At 39.2% G+C, this 13810-nt stretch overlaps 1 protein-coding gene across 25 annotated transcripts in view; it reads right to left on the reverse strand.

Moving 5' to 3' along the window:
• The window catches only part of cacna1bb (calcium channel, voltage-dependent, N type, alpha 1B subunit, b), a 233958-nt gene that overhangs the window by 203039 nt on the left and 17109 nt on the right, over window positions 1–13810 (reverse strand). The window lies entirely within an intron of this gene.

The following is a 13810-nucleotide window of genomic DNA, read 5'->3' on the forward strand; positions in this document are numbered from 1 at the left end:
TATGGTTGTGCAAAGCTGAAAACGGCCACTGAATTAATGAGTCTAAGGAAGACGTACTGGAACTGATAATTACACAAAAGCATCTGAAACAGCATCCCTGCTCATTAATGGTAACATTGGCAACACAGTTTAAAAATAAGTAAGACCAAGCAAACTTGGCCACTTAGCTAAGGATATAACATGGTCTCTCTCCCCTTCTCTGTACACTGTGCACCAAACTCTAACCTGGCCAAAAGACCTGAAGAAGAGTTTATGATATGCCACAGAGTGCTAATACAGTATAAACACTAGTTAGAGAGGCTTCTCAGTCATTGTTTTCTGCTCAGACATCACCATAACAGCTTGCATGTGTGTGTAGGTGTGTGGATATCCCTCGTTTAAAATGTCAATTTCAAATGAGGGAGGGGTGCCAACGCTAGTTAGCTATAGCAAGGTGCATCTGGAGACTATGAGTGCACTGCATATGTTAGTATGTAATTCCATATAAAACAACCACATCTGCAGAAAGTTCCCATTTGACCCTTCAGAATGAACAGGTTTCTTTGGTCTACTTAGAATAGAATAGAATAGAATAGAATAGAATAGAATAGAATAGAATTCAACTTTATTGTCATTGCACATGCACAGGTACAGGGCAACAAATGCAATACTTAATGAAGGCATTCAAAATTTGACCTTCTTACTATGAACATTTTCTGAGTCGGAGGCCCTACAAGTTTGTCCTGCCTCTCGCCATATGACAGCTAGGATAGGCTCCAGGATCCCACCATCCTGGTATGGATGCATGGGTGGATAATTTGCTTTTCTTACATATTTTTGAGCATTCAGAGCTTCATAACTCCATCCACATCATTTTCAGGAAAAGCTCTTATAAATATCTAGGAGCTTTGTTTAAAAAAACAAAACAAAAAGAAAACACCCATTTCAAAGGACACAATCTTGCTTTTGTTCATCACATTTTTTAATTAAAATTTGAGCATCAGTATCTTGGGATACTAGCAAAACGGCCCTTGAACCTTGGATGTTTCTAATAATTGTCTGAATAAAACTTTTAAATTGTACTTCTGATAAGCTCTGAAGACCTATGTCTCCATGTGGGATACATTACATTTAGAGATCACAGAAGAGTCTGGGCTGCTCTCATGGTAACATTTCTTTTGGAAAATTATGGTATGTTCCTTTTTGCTCGCTTTCAATAACTTTTGAGGGGAACAGCTGCCCAACTGCCCAGTGTCTGTGATGCTTCGCTTTAGTGTAGTTTCCTGAGTGATGATTTTAGTCTTATGCAAAGCAAGCACAACCACAAGCGTAGAAGTGTATCACCTTATTACTTAATATCCACATATTACAATGTTTAATTCTAATAGGTGAGCTTGTAAGGTAAAGCTTGTCTATACTTCACTGTAAGCCGTATGGTAGCTGTTTATAACAGCTCCACTAAACATATTTCATGAGAATTCATAAAAGCACACATACACCTACAAAGATGTCCAAAGATCACAACATGTACAGTCGCACAGACAGCAGACTAAGTGCTCTACAATCCAGTTAAACAAAGATGAAAAACATTGTAATTAAGCTCACTGAGGCTCAAAAATAATTCTGTCAGTGCAGAAATACACAAGGTTACGTATACTGTTTATCGTGATTGCTAATCCTACGGCACTTTAGTCTCAGCCTCTCTTATCGCCCTCATTTTCCCTCCTCTTTGTTGTGCCCTACACCTCTCTGTGTGTGACTCTGTCAGTTATTCCACAGTGAGAGAGCTTACACGGGGGCCGGGAAGGGTGAACAAACAGAGCGGCTCTCCACTGAGGCGAGACAGAGAGAGGCGAGGTGGAGGCGGCGAGCACTTCGGCAGCGGCAGAATCCTCCTGGTAGGTTTAATGAGACAGAAGGGAAGAAAAACTGGAGGAGGAATGTTGTTTCTCTTACCGCACAGTGCAAACAAACCCCCCCACCGATGCCTTCTCTCCGGCCCACAGCTGGAGGCAGCAGGCAGTGAGCAGGAGATGCTCTCTGTGCCACAATTTGCTCCATTAGGTTAGGAACAGAAGGGGATGCCACAGAAAGCCACTTTCCAACCCTTTTAGGGCTTAGCTCGGAAGAAAACAAGGGGAGACAATTCATCCATTACAGCAGCAATATGACCAAGTGGGCTCATTTTGTGGTGCAGCTGCTGCATCTGCAGGTGAACTCAGGGGGAGCAGGGAGATGCTGTCTGGCAGACTAGAGGAAGACATGATTAGATAATTCAATACTGAGGTTGCTTCACTTCACTTGCATTTCTAGCTGAGACATCATGGGGAGGTGGGTCAGCACTGAAGGGCTGCAATAAGATTTAGGACAGAAATCAAAGTAGAGCGCAAAGACGGTTCCTGCCAGCAGTAAAGATGAAGCTCATTACATTTGCACGCGTTTAGAACAACTAGATGTTTCCTTCTGGCTGCATGAAAGAAAGCCAGTGAGAAAAAAAGAAATAAAGCACTAATGGTATGTACATGAATTTAACTCCAGTCTATTAAGCTTTAGGTGACTGAGTTAAGTCTTCAGAAGGGCTGCAGAACTATTGCTCAAGACCACTTTGTTATAAAAGGACAAGAAAGTAAGGCTCAGGAAACAAAATATAAAGAAATGGGTTGACCAGTCCTGCCTTTATATACTAACTGTCAAAAATACTTCCTGCCACAATTTTGTCTTGTCTCAAATAGGAACTGACCCATTGGAGTTACAAAGATACTGGAAAGTTGTCAGGGTCACTATGGAAATACACATATTTCAAATATTTTAGAATATCTAATTCAGCCAATGAAGCGTGTGTAGCCTCCCAATACAAATGTATTTGGAGTCTGTTTATTGTGTTTATAATCATCCATGGTGCTAAACCAAAAATCACAAGTACCAAGAACCACCAAAGGTAGCAGGTAACATTAGCACCAAACAGGGAAATGGTTGACTGAAATTTAGGTTTCACCTATTTATTTTTTCCATGCCAGCATGCTAACATGTTGTAACCACAATCAGTCATCCAGCAAGCGCAGAAACGTTTTAATGTCTTTCTAGTGGCCAGCAGGGGGCGACTACTAAAATGCCCCCCCCCCCAAAAAAAAAAATGTATCATGGGACAGAAATCTGAGAAAAGTATTTTGCTTCTCACTCCATTTTGACCTCAGTAAACATTTCCCTTGGTTTATGATCCTAATCACTAGCTTCAAGTCTTATGTTCCACTTGTGTCTGTGAAGGTTCTCAGTCATCCAGGTCATCGTAGTCTACGGAGCTTGGAAAGAAAAGCGTCTGGACTTCTTTAAGTTGCTTCTTCAGTTCTGAACTGAAGAAGCTTCTCGGATGAGAGGTGAAACGTCTTCAAGCAACTTAAAGAAGTCCAGACGCTTTTCTTTCCAAGCTCCTTAGACTATGTTCCACTTCTTTGCTCCCCTCCCCCCAACCATTCGCAGCAGATGGCTGCTCCTTCCTGAGCCGCAGGTTTCTTCCTGTTAGAAGGGAAATTTTTCTTCCCACTGTCGCCAAGTACTCGCTCATATGTGGTCATGCGATTGTTGGGGTTTCTCTGTATTGTATGCTATCTAACAACATAAAACACCTTGAGATCATTTTGTTGTGATTTGAAGCTCTTGAAATAAAGTTTAATTGAATTGTTAAAGTAAGGTCCAACTTCTATTGTAAAACAGATGGTAAAGCAGGATTTTACTCACAAGTCAGTAAATTTTCACCATGCTGTTTGACATTTTTAAAATAAAACCCACGAAGCAGCATAAATCATTTACTTCAAGCTAAACACTGAACAACACCATCCTAGGGAGTTGCATCACACTGAGATCTATAACACCTGCGGGAGTTGTGAATGACACAAAAATAATCTTAAAATATCTATATATAGTTTCAATTACAACTTTATGCACAAGAGCTTTGATGAAGTACATAAGAGAGGCAGCCATGCTTCTTCTGTAATGGCTGAACCAACAGCATTTGCAGTTTTAATGCCTTAAGCTGGGGTCACACACAGGTAAGCAGTTCAGAAAGCAAAGGGTCTGAAGTCCAAAATCTAATGTGGCCATAAACCAGAGAAAATGACAGAGAATTGAGGAAGAAAGGGAACCATGTGAGTAAACATACTGGGTGAGTAATTATCTAATGGGACACAAGTGTAGCAGAAATTTGTCAGGAAACAGAAACAACCACAGGAGAAAGTAACATCAATAGGAATAAAACAAGGTGAGCCGTTTCAGAATAAAACAGAAACACAATTTTACCAATTTTTCAAGCTGAAAAGATAAAAATGACATTGTCCAGCAGGTCATGTCAAAAATTTTGTCTGAACAGAGAGTTTAAACACACAGGAGTGCACTGAGACGTAGACTGCTGCTAGTAAATGTCAAAGGAACTATCAACCATTTCACTGAATCACAGGGCAAGCAGGGTCAACACACATCGTGGGTAAGTGCAGTAAATATTTCCTTAACAATACTAACATTTAAACCTGAATGTTTCTATTCCGTAACATGTTCCTCTCTTCCTGAACCTGAGATAAAGAAGCATCTCCAGCCAATGATGGTGCACTTATAGTCAGGATGAAGAAAGCAAGATGTCTGTCAGAGGTGACAGTCACGTTAACATCCTGCAGGCTGCCAAGTCATTCATGCCCAAATGTGCTACATAATAAACGTGACATTCTCTTAAGTGCTGCTGACTGCAGGCTTGAGAATTTAAAGGTCTGCGTGTGATCCTAGCTAACCCTGCCTCCAAGGCGAAATCTGAGCCTCACCCTGCTGGAGGACCACAAGAGGACACTTAAAGCTCAGCTTGGTTTTGTTGTTCGGTATAGACTTCGCGATTCAATTTTTTGGGCTCGTGTAATTTATTGCTAGAGAATCACTGTCATTTAACTTAATTAAAATTAAAAATAACTTTTTGGTCATAAAGTCTCCTTGTTTTCTTTCATTATGCTCTTTATACCACTCACAACCACATTCAGCCATTCAGAAGACAGCTGTTGATGCCAAACTAACAGTGCTGTTCCCATTACACACACGGAACAATCTCAGTTTCACAGAGGTCCCGAGAGATTAGACTCTTGTGGGCACAAACACGCCACCACAAGTTCCAGTGTGTTGATTTGTTGTTTATGTAGTGAGCTCACACCTTAGCTTTTACTGTACCTACAAACAAAATTTGGTTGGGCTAGAACAGTAGTAGCATCCTATGTTCTTCTGTTATGTCTGTATAATTTTTCAAATAATGCATTACTCAGGATAACAAGTTCAATAGTGGTGTTTTGGCACTATGTTGTTATGTTGGGAACTTTTTGACAGCCAGGTTAGTGTAATCCACAGTATGCACACTGAAATTGCTGACACCACTGTATCCAAAGATAGCTCAGTGATACATTTGTTCTAAGGATCTGCTGGTTTATTGGCAGGAACACAATAAGTTATCACGATAAACACAGCACACTTTTCCCAGAACATTTTATCTCATGAATTAGTTTGTTGCGCATTTCGTTGAAGCAGCCTCATTTATGTTAACACAACAGGATGCAAATGGTGTTGAAATACTGTTGCGTACGCTCTCAGCTTGCTGTCTTTAACAATCTCAAAGATTTCCCTGCTTCATTGCACAGGGATTTCTCTAATCTATCACTACATAACAGTGTCATGTTTTGGAGAAACAAATGTAGGCAGATTAACTGAGCAAAGCAAACTTTTAAATTTTGTTAAGGTGAAATCCCAAACGTACAAAATCCACAGGGAAAAACTAAAACTATAAACAAACAGGGAAGAACAAAGTCTATAGACTCCAAAGGAAGGTAACAGACACTCCAATAAATGTTAATACAAGCTCTAAATATTCACAGGCACGATGAGGACTATTCAAGGGATTGAGAAATGGCTCAGGAACAGAGCACAGCTGAAACTAATCAAGACAATGATACAAGAAGTGAAACGTAATACACAAAAGACAAAGGACTATCAAAATAAAACAGGAAGAAATCAAACAATCAGACAAAGACTTGACAAGATACAAGAAAAGTGTATGCTGCAGAAGCTATAAACACTACACTCAAAGACAAACACAACCAATTAAGGAACCTGGGGACTATATACAAGCATTAATGTAACTACAAAATGACAAAGAGCCAGAAAGCAATAAACTAAGAACAAAAAGACTCAAAGACTATGAACAAAATAGAGATGCTTAATAGACAGTAATAGTCCAAAAACAGAATCTAGGTCACAGAAGAATCGATAAGAGAGATGCGGGATCCTAAAGACTAAACTAAGAATAATAACTACATGGAAAACATTCAGGCAAAAAACCTAGATTGCACAACAAGTAGTAATATGAGAATATAAAACCAACTACCCATCACAGCAGCATTGCAAACAATGCTACATTTATCCTCTAAAAAGATTTTACAAGGTAATATGAAAAATGACAGTATATTTGATATAATATTATGGTTATGTTAGTAAACTGCATTATATTTACATCGTTCTGTAACATTACTGCTGCTCTGCAGAAAAGTCTCTGTGTGATCTGGTTATTTTGTGGACATAGACCATCATCAGTTGGTAATAATGAAACTTACCAAATTATGACCAAATGCAGAGAGGAAATGAGCAGCGGAAAATGTAATTTTTTAAGTGTTGGACAACCCAGGGCTCTATAATTTAATCAGAAAATGAAGTAATGGAGTGAAACTTGCACGCTAGTTCAAGCAGCTGCAGCGTGCACATGCAACATATCTCTGGCTCTGCACGTAGCATATCAAACATGCCCTGTAATGGTTGTAGAGACACTTTATTTTAAGATTCTAGTGAATTCTTATGCAGTTTGTGGTGGCTATTTTTTGTATTTATGCAGAGGAAAACATAAAAATGAAACAAGATATACAGAAATATAATGCAGTGAAGCCTTTAGGCATTGTCATTCTCAACTTTTCTGATCTCGCTTTTGCCCTTGTTTAGTCTCCACACATACAAAGTATTCAAAGCATGTCATACGTGCATCAATGTGTGTTTCAGGAACATTTCTAAGAATCATGTAGATATGTTGTTGAGGCAGACTGAAAGCCACAAAGACAGACAATGTAATCCTAAGATTAATTAGCAACTAATAAAACATTCAGTTCTAAATAATTTGGTTCACAACTTACTTGGGTTTCAAATTTTATAAGCAAAAAAAGGACAACCACCTGATTTTCTTCTGGCTCAGATTATGTGGTTACAACTCATAGCTGACAGTTTTATTTTTTCTCTGATTCTTTCATGTTTTTATTTTTGGTGAACAAATGCATGCCTAAATATGTGGGGGACTGTATTCCCACCAATACCCCTAAAATCTACACTTCTATTTAAAATGGAAAAATCCTAATCTCTCCCTCTGACATGTCACTGCAGCTTCTGTAGTCTGGCCTCAAGCTGCTTTTCTGCCATGGATAAAACACCATATCTAATATCAGGCTCTAAAATACGAGGATTTGCTACTTTTCTGCATGTTCTCTCATCTCCTTTGGGCTGTTCCTGGCAGGACTATTTCCTGAAGGAAGCAGGATCTCTGAATACACTATTATGGGAAGCTGTGATGTGCTTTTTAATCCTTATTTTTAATTTCATGCATTAAACTAAATCAAAAAATATTTTAAAAAGCAAAAGAAAAGCCCCTAGGTGAATGTCTTGGAAGATTTTTTTTGGCATCCGGAGTCATTTTAGGAGGGAAAGAAAACATCCTCATACTTGTCACTTTCACTTTTGACTAATTTGGCTGGAGCACCTGCAAAATTACCGATGTTTGCCAGACAACAACACGTTGTTTGCATTTAACTCCGGGCTGAATCGTGTGTGAAGAAGGAAACCTGCCAGTCTGCCACATCAGTGGTGAAGTCGTGCACTTCCTCTGCCTACAGGAAATGACAGGCATCACTTTCCGCCATGCTTCACTGGAACTTTGTCAGCCAAGCCAACAGACTCGTGCATGCATACGTGTGAGTGTATGTGCCTGAGTGCTGGTGTGTAAAAATAGAGAGGATTTACTTTGATCATATGGGTTTTCATGTGTCTAGATATGCATGAGTGCTTGTGTGTGCTTCACTCGTCATGCACATCAGTTAGAACGACAAATCTGTGATTAATTCCTGTTATGGTGTGCGTCTCTGGGCTTACCAACCCCTCACTGAGTCAAGTGATGTCATGTTTTTCTTCAAAAGCATCCATATCATGAGCCGTGCCTTTCTACTCTATGTTATGTGTTACAGCTGGTGGTGCACCTTGCCAGCCACTGACCACATGAGAGTCATTGAGATAATTGTTTGAGCTACTGCATGTGTAGCCATCTTGCTAGCAGCCATTTCAGTCAGACATAAATAGGTGCGATAGCAAAGCCGTAGATGCAGGCTGGATTTTTTTTTTTCAAACATCTACAGTGTTTGTTATTCTGAGTCACCTTGGCTTTACTGTATTTCTCTTCTCATAAATATTTATGAACGGGGGGTGGCTGCTGTGAGCTCTTATTAATTAATTTGTCAAGTGAGTTGTCCAAACATGCAAGTGTGACATCCTCATCCAGTGACCATAAACTCAGATCACCTGTAGCTGTTTGTCGGTTCTTCTAATAGTTTTTTTTTGGCCACCAAGATTAATAATTTTAAAGAAATTCCATTTTAATAAAACTAATTTACTTTAAAATGCTATAATGTCCCACTCTTTGTTAATACATTTTTTTTTAAGAAAGAAAGAGAAACACAGACATGCAAAGTCATGAGGAGAATGGCTGCATCCATGAGACTTTTTACTTTTACTGTTGTTTTGACAACTGTGGACTCATAAGATTATTCTCACACAACGTCCACGTGCCAAAGGCCACTCGTTGCATAAATTTGTCCACCTCAGCAGCTTTTCTACAAAGTGGTATTAATTAATGCCACTGGCTGGTTTAAATACTGCTACCTGTGAGAAAACATGAATAGCAAGCTACTAATTGTACAGAATAATGTATTTTTCAGTTTTCAAGTTAAAAAAAGATTGTTTTCTTCATACTGACTGCTCACTCTGTTATGATTCTTACTTTAATTTTTTTGTTTTTATGCTCGAATTATTGTGGATGTGTTCAGATTCAGCTAACAATACTGAGTATTCAGAGTACTCCAGAGTTCACTTACGATGATTTTGGCTAAGACAAATTTTATACTTTCTCAACACCAGGACTGAGACTCCTGTAGGGACCACATGCCCACAATCGTGTGGTGCAAAGAGTGTGAGACCTGTGACAAAACCTTGAGAGATAAACACAGGAACACTGAAAAACAGCCTAATGGTATACTAACCACTGACACTATTAAGTTGTAAAGCATGAATTCAATACAGAAGAAACACAAAATTAAGAGTAGAAAGCTGTTGTTTCATGCAGGAAAATTAAGTCTGCATGACTGCAGTGTGATTCAGCAATGACGTTTCTTAATGCACATCTGCATTTAAATGGCACTTTTACAAAGTGCCTCTCATTCCCCCTTCACACCCATTCACACATCAGTGCCAGCGAGCTACATGCAAGATGCAAGCCTTAGCCTACCCACTGGGAACTATTTGGAGTTTAGAGGCGTTGTAGTAATTTACGCTCGTAGAGAGGAGGAAGAGGAGGAGGAGGTGGGGATCACACTATCTTGTGCTTTGCAGACTGACTTTAGCTCAGGAGGAAACTTAGACAATAATCTGCTGATTGTTTGGGTGGATTTAAAGTTGGAAACAAACATAACAATATGGTCTGTTTGGTAGATATGAATGACATTGATTGAGAAAAGAATAACCAAATCAGCCTGGTGTTGCAGTCGACAACAGCTAGAATTACAACCAAACCAATCATAGCTTATTCATGAGGTAGACAACCTTCATGCGCCAGAAAATAGCAACAGAGAAATTGCAGAAAGAGTGTGGATGAGATGAAAGTAGCTGAAAGTAGATACTTCTTCACATACAGACATATATAATGTTTATATTTAATTTATAATTTTAACAACAATTTCACATAATCTATTGCACAATATGAGCAGTTTGTAAAATACTGCAGGAAAGCCTTTTTAAGTCGTTTGCTCTTTTTTCATGGTTGTCTTTCCTTTAACTGACCATATAATCTTTTTATTGACTCATCCTGGTGCATCGGAATGATAGTCTGAATTTCTGGGACTGAGTCATTGATTGCACAAAACAAGCAATTTAAAGACACTGACCTATGAGATTTAGAGTTAAAATCCAGCAAATATGAAAAAGTTCCCATCTGACGCCCTTGGATTCTGCTGATTTTTCTTTTACTTTAGTGAAGGCATCCAAAATGTACCTTTATACAATGAAACATTCATTTTTCAATGTTATAGACCTACACAAAGGTGAATCAAAACTTTGCACTATTTTTCCAGCAGTTTTGAGCAATTATACCATAGCAAGCACAGAAGACAAAAACACATGACATTTTCAGGGTCAAAAAGCACATTTAAGCCCTTTGTAAACTGCAGCCAAAATAATTTTACACCCACTCCAAGTGTCACTATCTTGCCTACAACAAAACTTGAGCATTAGTGTCATGGGACATAATTTCAGAAGCACAGCTGCACCTTTTGATACCCATGAAGTAGAGTAGCAAAAAGCAGTCTTTTCATAATTCCCTGGAGAAAAACAAAATGTACTTTTTAAGGTTAAAAGGGTCACCGTGTGGGATATGTGGCTATTATAGCATCTGAAAGGTCTCCTTTTTACCTAGGTTTTGATACCAGATTTAGCTTCTCTTCAAGATTCCTTCTGTGCCAAAATAATTTTCCAACAAAGTCATATTTGAAAAATTTGAGATTCTGCTTTCTGAAAAAAAAAAAAAAAAAAAAAAAAACTAAAATCAAGCTGCAATCTGAAAAGAGCTGCAATCTGAAATTTCACACAGCTATCTCCTGTACCTATAAGGTCTCAGAAATGCTGGAAGTAAAAGTATTTTTTGGGCCTGTAAGACAGAAAACATTCATAGCATGAAGATACAATTTTGTATGCACTCACTGTTTTCTCATGAAATGACCCTGGCTATTTTCCCTACTTTACTAACATAGACTGCGTGATCAAGGGGTGGATCGAATAAATACACACAGTTTAATCAATAATGAAAGCATTATTAGTTTCAGCTCCATTTCACTTTGTATTCCTGACCACATCCATGTGAACGTGAGTGGGAAGAGGAAAAAGCCAGCAGCGTTCCCTCCCGCTGCTCGGAGCTCTTATGTGGCCACCAACAGACAGTGCAGGGCTGGAAACAGCCTGCTACAACATGGCATCAACAGCACTCAGCCAGCCCCTGAGAACATGCAGTGTTCAGCAGAGCACTCACTGAAGAGATCACTAACTGGCTAGAAGGCACTAAAAGAACAGACAGGCCACCACACACTATATACACGAAAACCAGTTCAAGCTCGCAGCTGCCCAGGTCCCTGACCACATCTGTCAGTCTGATTATATTGACATAAGGGTCCATAAAAGCAAGGAAAAAATCCAAAGTGGGAGCACGCTAATAATTGAGTCTGTAAACAATTTACTGTGTCCACTGTACATGGACGTCATTATGCTTTGAGCTAAACGCTAACTCAGACATGTTTTTTGTCACAGCCAAAATCACGACACTCCCGTTACGAAATGTGAATATTAACATCATCATCTCGAAGAAGGACCAAATAGACAGATGGTTTGAGAAAGGAGTGAAGGAGACCACCTGGGAACCAGCTGTAACGCAGTCCAAAAATCCCTTTCAAAGTGTTTCAATCATGAAGCCCCACTCGCGACTTGACCCATGTGACTTGTTCCAGTAGACCATGTTAACCACATACTTGGATAAGCAAAGAAAAACAAGCTTTACATCGCTCCCTAGCGAGGTAGAGCCAATCATGCATCATGAGCAATACAACACAATGCTTGTTTTTAAAAAGCAGCACGTTCATGGACAAAGCCTGGTAATACTGGGATGGTGTTCACTTAATATTAAATGATGTCATGGTGGCACATGCATCCTTCACAGTTATAGTTTATAACTTCCACCATCAAAGATTTACTATAAGGTTAAAGGAAAATGTGAATACTTGATTATGTGTCGAATTAACATTTTGACCTGAGGATTGGACTAGATGAAAAATCAGGTAATAATAATAATATATCCTTACTATACAGAAGCCATCAGCAGTTTCTACCTACTGGTGACAGAAGCTAATTACTAAATTCAAACATAAAGCCAGACACGCCCAAAACAAAAGAAAAGTTAACCCAACATTGCGAGGAAAAACATTTTTAAAATGTACAAGAAGACCGAAATATGACACTCTTAAAATAACATTTAAAAAAGATGAAATGATATATTACATAAAAGCAGGCTCAGAAAAATGTGCTTTAACAAGTGGTTTGAAGGACGCCACCGAGTTTGGAGGCAGTATTTCTTCAGGCAGGTCTCTGAAAAGTTGAGGGGCCCAGATGGTAAAAGCAGGGTCACCTTTAGATTGAAGCCTTGACTTCAGGGCTGCACATGAGGTTATAAGGAAGCAAACTCACTCTCATGCAGTCAACATTTCTGCTGTGTAGCTTGGTGGTCACACCCAGACGTGCTGGGTTTTCAAAGTTATGAATGAATGAATGAATGAATGAATACGAACATGTTTCAGGTGACATGAGATATGAGAAGCCAAATCAGACAAACACTATTTAACCCTGGACTTAACCTGAGCCCACAGCTGCAAGTAAAACACAGCAGGTGTATGAAAAACAAGCACAAAGACACAAAACAGTCCATACAAAGCGCACGTGTAACTTCAACAAGTCCATGACTGAAAGACCTACAAGATCAGACAGCAGCACTTTGGCTGCTGTTCAAAGGTAACATTTATTCATGCTGTTGGTTGCGGGGCATAAGCTAAAGTGACCTGTCTTCTGTAGTCTCTGCTGCTATACTTTGAAGCCTCCCATTGTGTTAGCCCGTTGCCTGAGAAGCACATGAAAGGATATCGCAACTTTGAAGTCGACACAAGCTCCGACTCTCGCCCCAACCACTTACTGCTGGGGGCGTGTGTGTGTGTGTGGGGGGGCAACCGTGAATCAAACATTCAGATAAATAAATGAAAACAACTGGTCTGGCATTGTCTCTCTGGACATCACAGTGGGATTATTGTTCTCAGAGCCTTAGGCCGTGGTTGCCATAGTGTCCACACAGGCACTAAAAGGCCATGGGAGGCTTTAGTCAATAACAGTGACTGGTTATCAAAAAGGGCGTGCCCCCAATTTGGACAAAGGACAGAGATCTAAACGCAAAGCATACCAGGTCTGCTGGATTACCCAGGAGCCAAGGCCTTTAATTTTACCTGTTTTTGTATTATTCCATATTTACTATGTGTTTCTCCTTTGTGTGGATTTTTTTTTTTTGGTGTATGTTTTAATTTGTGAACCTTACATCTGAGTATTTGTATGGCCTTGCTGCAAATTAACTCTGTCATCACTTCATAAATTCTAAATGTAAAAGAAGCCACAACCACCAATCCAATGACTGCAGAATTCCTGTGCACAATACATAGTTTTGTAAGTCCTCTAACACAAATGTTAAGTTGTGTTAACTTAAGTTATCTATAGTACCTATCTACCTAATACTTTACAAGTATGTATTTCATTAATGAAAAGTTGCACACATCTTTATCTATTCAAGCAGGGAAGTACATAAACATATATACAGTGGTTGTTTCTTTAATTTATTGTCTTAGTTTGTCAAACTGGGGAAAGATTTCGAATGCCA

Source organism: Astatotilapia calliptera, chromosome 7 (genome assembly GCF_900246225.1).
Source record: "Astatotilapia calliptera chromosome 7, fAstCal1.2, whole genome shotgun sequence".
Taxonomy (NCBI): domain Eukaryota; kingdom Metazoa; phylum Chordata; class Actinopteri; order Cichliformes; family Cichlidae; genus Astatotilapia; species Astatotilapia calliptera.